At 39.3% G+C, this 12911-nt stretch overlaps 1 protein-coding gene across 1 annotated transcript in view; it reads right to left on the bottom strand.

The window, feature by feature from the left end:
- Positions 1-3358, bottom strand: part of LOC124144054 (histone deacetylase complex subunit SAP130-like) — a 31935-nt gene extending 28577 nt beyond the window's left edge. The window contains exon 1 of the mRNA XM_046513292.2: positions 3224-3358. The gene's annotated coding sequence lies outside the window, so the exon portion shown is untranslated. The remainder of the gene's footprint in view (positions 1-3223) is intronic.
- Between the last annotated feature and the right edge of the window lie 9553 nt (positions 3359-12911).

Consider the following 12911-nt stretch of genomic DNA (forward strand, 5'->3'; position numbering starts at 1 on the left):
GTATGCATATAACTACTTGTACATAATATACATGTGCGTGACACTTCACTGACCATGATGAATATATTTACTCTCACTCTATTCTCAACTCTCTCATTCTATGAGGGCTTCCTTCGATATTGATATTTGACAAGTCAAGTGAAGGAGTTGGGTACAACGCTGCTTTTAACCGTATTCCAGTTATATCACAGGCTGTCAGCTTAATGTGGGAGGAAAGCTAGAAGTGATTCAGGTCTTAGACCTTAAACACTTCGGTGAAACCCACGAGCAGGGGTATGGTGCTGACAAACCTAGAAACATAATCAGGGCAAAACGGAATTCTAACCCATAATCATAGGTTTCTGGCGTGTCAACTGGTCAACTCGAGTGACAATGGTCACATACTTCAATTTCATAATTTTGAGCTGTTTCATGGACTATTACCGTATTCGACGTAATAAGCGACCAGGGCGCTCTCAAATTTAGAAATAGGGGGCTCTTATCAGAACATTATTTTGGTGAAAAACAACAGAGATGAAAGATCGTTAATTTCGTGGTTTATGCTGACAGCCTGAAATGTTTATATACAACAGATATATTTTTCCAGAATTTAATTTCCCATAATTAAGAATACATATAACACACGTATTAAACATAAGTATATAAGTCTTGTGTACATTGATCAATCGAAAGGGGTGCTAATAGCAATTGTTCACTAGCCAATATATTAACAAATATCGCCGTGGGCGCTTATTACGTCAAATACGGTATTGCATAACTAATGAACTGAAAGTTGGACATCAGGCCTCAAACTTTTTACCAAGTAGCCATATGGCTAAAAGTAGTTTTTTCCTGGTAGCCAGTGGTAAAATCAAGAAGTCAAGCCAAAATTGTAGGTAGCCAAAAGCATTTGAAATCATCTTTTATCAAATAACTATTACATGTACAAGTCATAGCACTAGTCTTGAAATTGTATATTAGTGGAAACTGTACTTGACTTTTGTTATTTGTGAACCGAACAATGATGCAATTTAAGTTACTAGATTATATAAATATATCTTTGCTTATCCAATAAACTATCAACTAAAATAAAATACTAGTTGCATAAATATTTATGTATTTCGGGTCATTGTTGACTTTAGGTGGAATTATTTGCGAGTAAAATTAGTAGCAGACATGTTTATTTTTTTGTCTACATATGTGTAGCAATAGAAGTTAGTAGCCACAAGATATTTTTCAAGGTAGTCATTATGCTACCTCTGAATTTTAGACACTTAGAAATTTAGGTTGCAATGGCGACCATTTTAGTTGTAACTTTGAGGCCTGGACATGTAACCATGGTTACATGCACTAACAAACACATTTCAACCTAGCGAAAATCATGTCAGGCATAAAACGTGCCTCCTATACAAATATATGCTAGTGGTATCAGGACCCACTGACTTCAGAAGCTGCAAGCCCTGTCTAAACTCTCATTTATAAAAAAATCAGCTTTCTGTGACAAATAAATTGACACATAAATTTACTGCTGGCCAGAAGGACCAATACAACATGAACAAATCTGAAACTACAGACCTGTCACGAGATTTACCTGCCATGGGCTTATGGGCAGGTGCTTATTTCGAACACTGCTCCTATTAACAAGCCTCATAGTATTTGTTTGTTTGTTGTTTAACGCCGCACTCAGCAATATTCCAGTTATATGACGGTGGTCTGTAAACTAATCGATTCTGGACCAGACAATCCAGTGATTGACATCATGAGCATCGACCCACGCAATTGGGATCGATGGCATGTATCAACTAAGTCAGCGAATCTGACCACCCGATCCCGTTAGTTGCCCTTTACGACAAGCATAGTCGCCTTTTACGGCAAGCATGGGTTACTGAAGACCTATTCTACCCCGGAATCTTCACGGGTCAGCCTCATAGAAAAACCAGAACTTTGGAAAAATGAATCAAAATTAACATGGCAAAGTGAACATATACAGTTATCACATACACAGACTAGTGTCCAACATTCTCGGTTGCTTCAGACCTACATCAGACCAAGACAACTGTAAATGAGACAATGCTAGAGGGAGGACAAGTTTTTCTCTCCAAAGATCTAGTTATTTGATGTGAACTAGTTGGAAGTAATCAATGGTGTCTACCCTGTTTCATATATCCCATGAATTTCAAGTCTATTTTAACTCTTAAACAATGGTGTTTGATCGGAGTATAACTGTCATGTCAACATGCATTGAAAGACATCACACTACTGGACACTCGTCAATTCATGCTAATAACGTGTGTGGGGTGTTCTCAGCACTAGCCCAATAATGACAAGGTACAGGCAAACTAATAGACATTGGAAATTTTACACAAAAATTGAAACCATGTAAACATGGAACCTATTGCTTCAAGAAAGTGCCTTACATTTTTTCTGACACTGGTCAAAAATGCATGATGAGTGTGAAATAGTTTAATAAAAAATTTTTACAAATATTTAAACTAAACATACACTTTTCTCCAGTAGCTTGGAAATTTAAATTCGGATATAAAGGCTGCAAAAATCAGTAATGTTTAGACAATAAAGAATCCATGACATATACCATGACAAGACCCCCAAAACACCGGGTTGTTTACGTTTGTTTACTTTAATACTAGGGTCAGTAAAATTCCTATCTTTTGGCTGCTTGTCCTGAAAGTTGTGCCTTAACGTTATTCAGTAAATGGATTTAGAGAACTACTGGGTAATCATTATCCACGTTACATTGTGACAGCCTGTTTATGCTAGATGTGCCCACAACCACTGTTTAAGTCTGGAAGATTGGGGACGGTAGGGTCATTGAGGATACCTCTCATACTTCATACTGAATCTAGCAAATGGATCAAAGATTCAACGAAACGGTTATGTTCGTAGAGAAACGATATTCACAATACGTTATATATGAATGTGTCACGTCAAATACCCTCTCAGGTTTTATTTTGGCAACGTGCCAAGATCTCACCCACGGAGATGGACATACGATATTTTGTAATATGATACATGGGTTAATGGTCACGTTTGAAGTCCTTAATTACATTTCTAGTAACCGCAGTTTAAACGATTTAAAAACGGGTAGTTCTGAAAAAACGGCCAAAACAACATTCTACACGAAACGACAACACAAGGGGACGTCTGACGGTTGGGCAAATTATTCCATCAACCCGGGCCTGTAACAATCACAAAATGTTGTCATCTGGCAAGTTGTTGTTCTTACCTTCCTTCTTGACCATAAGCACTCGACGGGAATAAAAATAAGGGCACGATAACGACCAAATGTACGTATACGTTCTTGTCAGTTTGATATTTCGCTCGTAAACCAAGCATGGCAGCTGAGCGTATACAAGTTGTAAACGTATCAGTGATTGGTTAGAGAAAGTCACATGACAGGTGCGCGCTTCCGCCGTTCTTCTTCCGTATAAAACAAACATGCTATTTCACCTCGACTCTCATTTATTTTAATTGCACAACTTTATTTGTGACTAGTTAATGTGCTCGCTGTTATGTATTCTTGATTTCTTCGCCTTTTAAGCTATTTCATTCGTGTATCCGTTAGAACTGTATGACCTCGCGTGTACACATTTAAATACTGTGTGCTAGGTTACTTCCGATTACTTGAATGGTATTTTGCGTTGAACTATTTACAACGTAAATATGAAATCTGTGTAACATCTTATGCCCTAATCTCAAGTGTCGTGGTCAGTAGACTCTATATTGTAATGCCCCACCTGAATATGAAATCGAATCAACCTGAAAACACACAGGCTGGTGAAATACACGGATCATGGCGTATGAATTTGGACCGAAGCGTCGTCCGCTACAAATTTCCTACTGCGCATGTGTGACATAAATGTTAAAAATTAAGAGTTATGTTCCTTGAAAGGTTGTTTCACGATGCGATACGAATGATGAATAGAGCTCATATATTTATACATGTATATCACGGACTTTGAAATTCGTTATTTATTTAAGATAATTTCATCCTATTTTTTTATTATCCACATGCCGTAATAGATTGATAACTGAAGTGATTCCTCCACAAACGTTATTTTTATTTCTTTGAGAGGCATTTAGAAGTTGGAGTACTATGTAAGGATAAGATATATGGATGTCATACGGTATTAAAGAAATTGTTATCCATTAAATTGTGTCTACCTTGTCATCCGTCAACTTCTATCAAACCTATCAAACAATTTGTAATAAAGAAGTTGTTCATCCAATGACATCCATATATCTTAGCCATACTTATTATTTTTATTTTTATTTTTCAAAGTTATTGCAGAATGCCAGGTAGGGAGTCAAAAGTTCTCCCTGGTTATTGGAAACCGTGCAAATTGATTCCACCGGAAGCGTTCGTTAAATCGTCGTCATATATATACATAATCATCATCATCATCATCAAGGAAACAGAGACCATACAACAGTGTACCGATATAACCCGTGGTGTATGTTGGAAACATAGGAACTGGATTATAGCGTGTGTAGCGTCCATAAAATTTCCGAGTCCCGTTATGGGATTCGAACCACGGACCTTCTGATCAGAGGTCGGACGCCTTGTCCACATGACCAAAGACGTTAACCCCGTCAGCAAGCTGACAAGGTAAGGATGTCATCTGTGGGATGACTCCACGCCCTGCTACACGTGCATAATATATTCGTTTAGAAAAACACATCACACCCATCTGTACATATATATAGAGGGGTGGGGTTTTTTTTCTATACTAATATATTATGCCATACACGCAAGTTCCTGTGGTTGGAAATGAGCATTACACTACGTAAGCGCTCTGATTCTTGAATATTGATTTGCCATGTTTTGCCAATATCATCCATGCTAAATGATATAATATTTAATGAAACGAGTCGAGTTAGAATATATAGCCTAAAATGTTGTTAAATAAAGTATTTTATGGTCACTGTTAAACAGACAACCCATAACGTCTGATGTGAGACATAGATGGATAGAATTACAATGCAGTGTAAAACTTTCTAAAGCATGGTTCTTGTTAAAGAATAGGTCGAAAATAACACAGGTGTAGACTGCAGGGAATTCATTTACGGAATGTATTGATAAATTAATATTTTGTAATACATGACGGCCTTCAAATAAAAAATAAAGTTATTGATGAGGCATAAAATCCTTCAATTTTGTTTCCAGGAGACCACTGCACCGGCGATGAGTGTGCTCTACCAATACAACTGGTGCAGTTACCTCCCTTAGAACATCCATTGTAGTGACAGCTTGCGATGTTGTTTTACGTAACAGTCAGCAGTGTTCCAACTAATGGTGGCTGTAGTGGTGGTTGCAAATAGTCCTATGCACAGCGCACAGGTCACATATCAGGTGAAGTTAAGCAACTTCGGTCGCGGAGAGTCCTTGGTTGGGTGACCGCGTTTCAGGGTCTGCCCGGAAAGCGGAAGGTCGGTGGATTGATCCTGGTTTCCGCCATGTGGTACCAACGACGTTAAAAGCAGGTACTTGTTGTTACCCTGTCTCCCGTGAGGGGATACAACAAGGAATAGACAGTCAGTATAGTGTGTCAGAGGTAATATACATGTTAAAACAGCGGCATCCAGTGGCTAGCATTATAAAACCTATTTTAGTTACGGACAAGTACAAGCAAGCACACGAACGCAGGCGCGCGCGCGCGCACACACACACACACACACACACACACACACAGTGCATAAATATCTAGGCTGGAAATAAGTTGGTTGGTTGGTTGTTTAACGCCGCACTCGGCAATATTCCACTATATGACGGCGGTCTGTAAATAATCGAGCCTGGACCAGACAATCCATTGATTGATATCATGAGGATCAATCCATGCAATTGGGATCGATGACATGCATCAACCAAATCAGTGAGTCTGACCACCCTATCCCGTTAGTCGCCTTTTACGACAAGCATAGCCTTTTACGATTATCCAGCGTATTATTACAATGGAGATATAATACTCTGGATAATCGAGGATGAGAGGGATTTGGCCCGTGTAAAATGGCAGTCGAGGCAATTTTAAGTCAGTTATTTTAAACATTGTATTGTGTTATTGTATATCAGTATCAAATAAGCACTGGGATATTTAACCCACTTTCAAAGCGTGACGCCCATTATCCAGATTATCATATTTATAATAGAATCAAATAAGCCAAAATACGCTGGATAATCGAAGATGCTTACACATACATTGTCGCTCTTTCACACAATCCACTAATGCATCACCTCTAGTCCAGAAAGGGTAACCCACTAAGAGCCTTTATGCTCAACAATTGCAAATAATTGTGTCGCTTTTTTTTTCACAAATTAAATGGAATCCTCGAGGTATTGATTGTGTTCTGTGGCAATTTTGTTCAGGTCATTCAAGCAGCCCACTACTCGTCTGTGTGTTCGCGTCTTAAAATGTTGATCAATCTAGTAATGGCCGATTACCCATTACACAATACTTCAGGTTCCCACAAAATAATAACGACTGTTTCATATTACCCATAAGCACACGGATGTTATATTCAGCAATTTTACATTTTTTGCTTGGCAGGTTCGGTCTTATTCTCCATTGTTGTTTTGCAAAAAACTAACAGCAACGTGACGTTTTATTATGTATTTCAGTGTCAAAGGGGGCGGTCGGGTAGCCTAGTGGTTAAAGCGTTCGTTCGTTACGCCGAAGACCCGGGTTCAATTCCCGACATGGGTACAGTGTGTGAAGCCCACTTCTGGTGTCCCCCGTCGTGATATTGCTGGAATATTGCTCGAAGTGGCGTAAAACCATACTCACTCAGTTTCAAAGAATAACTTTTCTGAAGTTGAGAAATTTGATCTTTTCTTTGCAGTGAACATAACACTTGATATTTCACTGCAACGTACATAACTTTTTGACGGAACTATTGTCATACAAGAGTTGCCTCCCCACAAATTGTCTCCCTTTATCGTAACTGTCTGTCCCGTAGACAGACCTCTGACTTTCCTTTTACGCTGATTCCACCCTGACAAGGCAAAATAATGATAGATGGTCATTTATGGAGTTAATTTCGCTTCTAGCCGTTTGTTATTCTCTTGAGATAATGTTTCGTTATAAACTGTAAATTTTTCATTTGACTCGTCAATCGCGACTCTTCGTTTCGCAAAGCGCCATTTTTGTCTCGTAGCTGTCAAGAATATTTTTGTCGTTGAATTTTATTCTGTATATAATCATAAATGTATGATCAAGAATTTTAGTGACCTTATTTATTTTAATAACCTTTGTTTACCCTTTAAGTCGCAATTAAAAGGGGCGGTGAAACGTCCCTGCTTGTTAGGTAGGGAGAATTTACGTTTCAAGGTTTTACATTTGTAAGGGAGAAAATTATTTTTCCGGTAGACAACTACATGTACACATACAGTATATAAATAGGATATTCCACGTGTCTTCAATCTCGTGACCGGGGAAAGGAGATATTTTCTCTTAAATACACAGGATGAGAAACGCGATATTTCACTCGACACATGAAATATCCTTTATATATGGAGGCATTGTCGCAAATAATAAAGAATTGGCTTTCACATTGTGTGAGTTCATTGGAGTATATATTTTTAATGTGACGTATACACGATATGCGGCTTTTCCATTGGCAGAGAGGTCGGTCACATGACCGCGAAACTGAAGTTCATATTAAGTGTATATTGACAGTAATGGGTGACCCCGCCTAGATGAACACGACCAAGCTAACTGTCGTTCATCCCCGATGCACGTCAATATGTCGCGTGATTACGTTGTCAATCGACCGGAGACATACGGAACTACTTTAGGGTAATTCCTCAATGTCTAAAAATAACGTCAAAAAGGGACGGTATCATCATGTGAATTAAGGATGCAGTCACGTGAGCATATTTAATTTGCTCACGTGCGGCACTGTCTTCATCAGCTGATGAACGCCAACAAATACAACTTCAATTTAACATTTGAAACCTCACGCTGCGCGTTCGGTTCCAAATTCAATGTAGCGGTGTTAAATCTACAGATAACCTAGCTCGACATTGAAAACACAGTATGTTTATCTCCTAATTCTACCATGAGTTTGGAAATTACTCAATTCTGATTGGTCAATCAGAGGTTGTTAATCACAATAAACCCCCCTCTGATTGAAACAGCTGATTTGTCGGTAGGCGTATTGAAATAATTATATGTAAATTATAGGTTACAAAATGCAAAGTTGCGGTTACTACAATAATCAAAGGATGTGTGGTAATACATTTCGTGCAGAAAACACGATAGAAATCTACAAGGAGAATGTATAATTTAAGTTTTGGGGACAACAGAGAGCTTGGAATTTGGCGCTTTTCCTCTATACGTGTTGACGGCAGTGACGTCATATCTTTTGTGTCACAATGAGCGATGTGACGTCAGAATAATGAATTGCAATGATGGTAGTTCTCATTGAAACTCTTGGCTAGTAAGTTTTGAAGGCTATAAATCCTGTTACTAGTTTTTGCATCCTTAGATCCGAATCCTAATTTCCAAGCAAGTGAAGAAAGATTTATTTTCAGTTTAAAGATTTAAAAAAACCTTATCAAACTATGCTTCAATTTTGCTACAAATTGGAACTGAATAAAATTGACAGAAAATGTAAACATAGTGAACTTTTTTGTCTTGTTCAACATGTTCCAGTTGGACTGGGTAAGTATTCTGAGGACCAGTGTAATAAGATTATGGTAGTCCTCTGTCTAATTTTAGGCAAACATAATTTCTTAGGTTGTTGTGATTATCCTTATTCTAAAAGATTTAGGGAACCTAGATTTATGTACAATAGGAGTAAACCTCAAGGATACCCCTTTAATTTTGGTTGGTTGGTTTGTTGTTTTACGCCGCACTCAGCAACATTTCAGCTATTTGACGGCAGTCTGTAAATAATCGAGTCTGGACCAGACAATCCAGTGATCGATATCAATAGCATAAATACATGTAATTGGGATCGATGACATGCTTCAACCAAGTCAGCGAGCCTGACCACCCGATCCCGTTAGTCGTCTCTTACAACAAGCATAGTCGCCTTTTACGACAGGCATGGGTTGCTGAAGACCTATTCTACCCCGGATCTTCACGGGTCCTTTAATTTTGAACATTGCATCTTTCAATTCTGTGGTGGTCCATGAAACAGCTCAAAATTATGAAATTAACACCAAAGAGTTCGCATTGTATCTAGTCATGGTAGAATGGAGATAAACATACTGTGTTTTCGGTGTAGAGCTTACCTGTAGATTTGACCGCGCTAAATGTATCATTAGAAATCTCATGCGCTGAATATGTATCTCCTCAATGAACTTTCATATCTCGTGACGTTCATACAGTTTGGCCCTCAGTCTATGAAGGTTCATACGCCAACAAACTCACACAAAGTGAAAGTACATTCTTAAATAATGTTTTTAATTTGATAAACGATATACAGCTTTTCCATTGGACGAGAGGATGGTCACATGACCGCGAAGTTTACGTTCATTTAAGGACTGACTGTGTATTTTTTTCGGTTCATTGAGGTATGAATCGAAAAACCGATGGGTAAACTGTATGAATCCGCGTATCGGATTCTTACAAAAATTTGCACATCAGTTGCAAGCTCCGACATTGCAAGCTCCGACGTTCATACAGTTTGACCCTCACTCTATGAAGGTTCATACTCCAATGCACTCACACAAAGTGAAAGTCATTTCTTAAATGAATGTCAATTTCGCGTTCATGTGACCCACCTCTCGTCCAATGGAAAAGCCGTACATGGCGGCGGTCTGTAAATAATCGAGTCAAGACCAGACAATCGAGTGATTGATATCATGAGCATCGATACATGTATATGCATTTACTGCTGGGAGTGCTTATAAGAGGTTAGAATAAGGTGTTGACTTAGCGTTCTGAAGACATATTAGTATCAATTATAGAACTGTGCTCCAAAATGCACCTTACGTCACTAATATAAGGATAACGCTATTTTTCAGGGCATTATCATTTGCAGAAGCCCGAGGTCTTCCATTAACTGCCCGACGAAGGAGGGCAGTTGAAAAGACCGAGGGCTTCTGCAAATGATAATGCCCTGAAAGATAGCGTTACCGTTATTATAGCTAAAATTGATGGAATTTGTTATCAAATAAAAAGAAACAACAATATCGGTTTTGAAACATTTACTGCAATCAACACGAATGTCACTGACCCACTTTAACAAATATTGAAACGTCATAGAACAAACCAGATAACGTAACTATTGAACGTGACGTCACCTATCCCTATCCTATGACGTCACCTAACAACGAGCGTGATAATGGCCCGTCGTCAAGTAATATGAGGGCATTATCAAGTTACAGTGGCCCGCTCATTTCTGATAACATGCGGGCGTTTTTATGATAATTCTATCCATTTTAGCTATAATGAACATCAATATGACATCACCTAATAATGGGCGTGATAATGGCCCGTCGTCATCAACATAAAATTTGTCTGTTATCAAAAATGTGTAGGTGTTTCAATATTTCTACTGGCCTATCAAGCAATATGAGGGCATTTTCAAGTTACAGTGGCCCGCTCATTTCTGATAACATGCGAGCGGTTTAATGACAATTGTTTCCATTTTAGCTATAATACTCATTATCGCGTATCGTTTTCGGGAAGGTAATCTTTGATATACAAATTCGAGACCCCCATAATTTCCGTTACTTAACTCTTACCAGGCATCACCGGGGTAGAATAGGTCTTCAGCAACCTATACTTGCCGTAAAAGGCGGCTGTGCTTGTCGTAAAAGGCGACTAACGGGATCGGGTGGTCAGGCTCACTGACTTGGTTGATGTATGTCATCGATCCCAATTGCGTGGATCGATGTTCATGATGTCAATCACTGGATTGTCTGGTCCAGACTCGATTATTTACAGACTGCCGTCATATAGCTGGAATATTGCTGAGTGCGGCGTTAAACAACAAACAAACAATCTTACCAGGCACAGAAATTTCAAATGGCGTTCGAACATGAAATGGATATGAGAGACGAAAATAATTTAACAAGACATTTGTTTCAGTAAATATTAGATTCAGTTGAATAGATGATTCACTGAACAGTTGGATTCAAACTGGGATGTTCACTGTTCTTTATTGGATTATTAAGTGTTGAGAAATCGGTGGGCAAGCCGAAGTTTTGAATATTATTTTATCGACTGACCGTGGAATAACAGCACTACACATCTCCTAATCCCAGGGATAATGTCACAACGCACAAATCGGCCCTCTCGTCTGCTTCTTGACACACAAAACTGTTGTGTCGTCTGCTCCTTCCAAATACCGTCTGCCCTCTCAGCGAGTCTTGCGATACCTCTTCAGAAATAATCGATATGATCTCTCAGGCCAAAGTCATACCAATTCTTTAGGAATCTAATGAAAAGTCGATTCGGTTATCAGAAATCCAAGCCAAGCGAGGCAAATTTTCTGTAGTGAAAATTCGCTCGGAGTTTTGGTCACGATCGCAGACCAAGATGAACCCTTTTCAAATTTGTTAGTATTCACGAGCGCGTTTGCCTAGTTTGCTCGCCAGGCTAAAATGTCGATAGCTGAAACCCTGCCCTCTCACACACGGGCCTAATGCTGAGACATATTGCTTCGGAACGTAACAGGCGATCACAAACCAGCGCCATTGGTGATCCATCAAATCGAACCTCCTCTTGTTCCAACTGATCGCGGGGATGGTTTATAACCATCTGAAGACACTAACGGCAAACTAATTGTCCCCCTGCCCCGACACACATAACTCAACCGATAGTTAATGTCAGATTTTCTCCAGCTAGGGAACTCGTGTTATTAAAACAATATTTGTTTCTGGGAATGGGAACGTTGAATTGCCCCATGTCGTAATAACTTTACTTATTGGTAAATATACTACTCAAAAGAAATCAAAGAACACCCGATTTTTTAAATATATAATTAATCTGTCATGGCTGATGGTCATTGATGTAAGTGTGTTTTTGTTCATCCCAAATTTATTCCGACCCGGAAAAAATATTAATGAAAAAATACATGGTTGCAACACACATCCTTCCAAGTGAGGGTGTTCTTTAAGTTATTTTGAGTAGTATACATCGACGCAAGACACACTGAATGCGATGACAGAGAGCAAATAGGTATATTCAGTGCCCTATGATTTAGAGGCAAAAGCACTCTGGCCCATGTCAGAGCGACCCGTCCGAGCTTATGGAAAATTGGATGGGAGGGAATGTCATGAATTACTTCGGATGTTCAGCTAACCCCAGTTCACAGTCAACGCCAAGCCATGATAGCACATACCTGAATACACGCTCGTTGGAAGGGTTTACAATACGCAGCACCTAATAAGTAGTGAGAGAGTATGGTTTTACGCCGCATTTAGCAATATTCCAGCAATATCACGGCGGGGGACACTAGAAATAGGCTTCACACATTGTACCCATGTGGGGAATCGAACCCGGGATTTCGGCGTGACGAGCGAACGCTTTAACCACTAGGCTACCCGACCGCCCCGTATCACCTGGTGTGTACGGCTATACCTATAACACAAGTCTGCATATACTACAAAGTTGATCATCATCCACGATTGCATAAAATAACGGCCATTCACAAATGATATTTTCCATGTACCCGTGAAGATCCGGGGTAGAATTGGTCTTCAGCAACCAATGCCTGCCGTAAAAGGCGACTATTCTTGTCGAAAGATATCTTAAGGGATCGGGTGGTCAGGCTCGCTGACTTGGTTGATGCATGTGATCGTATTCCAGTTGCGTTGATCGATGCTCGTGATGTCAATCACTGGATTGACTTGTGCAGACTCCATTATTTACAGACCGCCGTCATATAGCTGGAATATTGCTGAGTGGGGCGTTAAACATCAAACAAACAAAACAAAGAAAACACAAGCCTCCAAACAGACG

This window comes from Haliotis rufescens, unplaced genomic scaffold, assembly GCF_023055435.1.
Source record: "Haliotis rufescens isolate VD_foot unplaced genomic scaffold, xgHalRufe1.0.p SCAF_52, whole genome shotgun sequence".
NCBI lineage: Eukaryota > Metazoa > Mollusca > Gastropoda > Lepetellida > Haliotidae > Haliotis > Haliotis rufescens.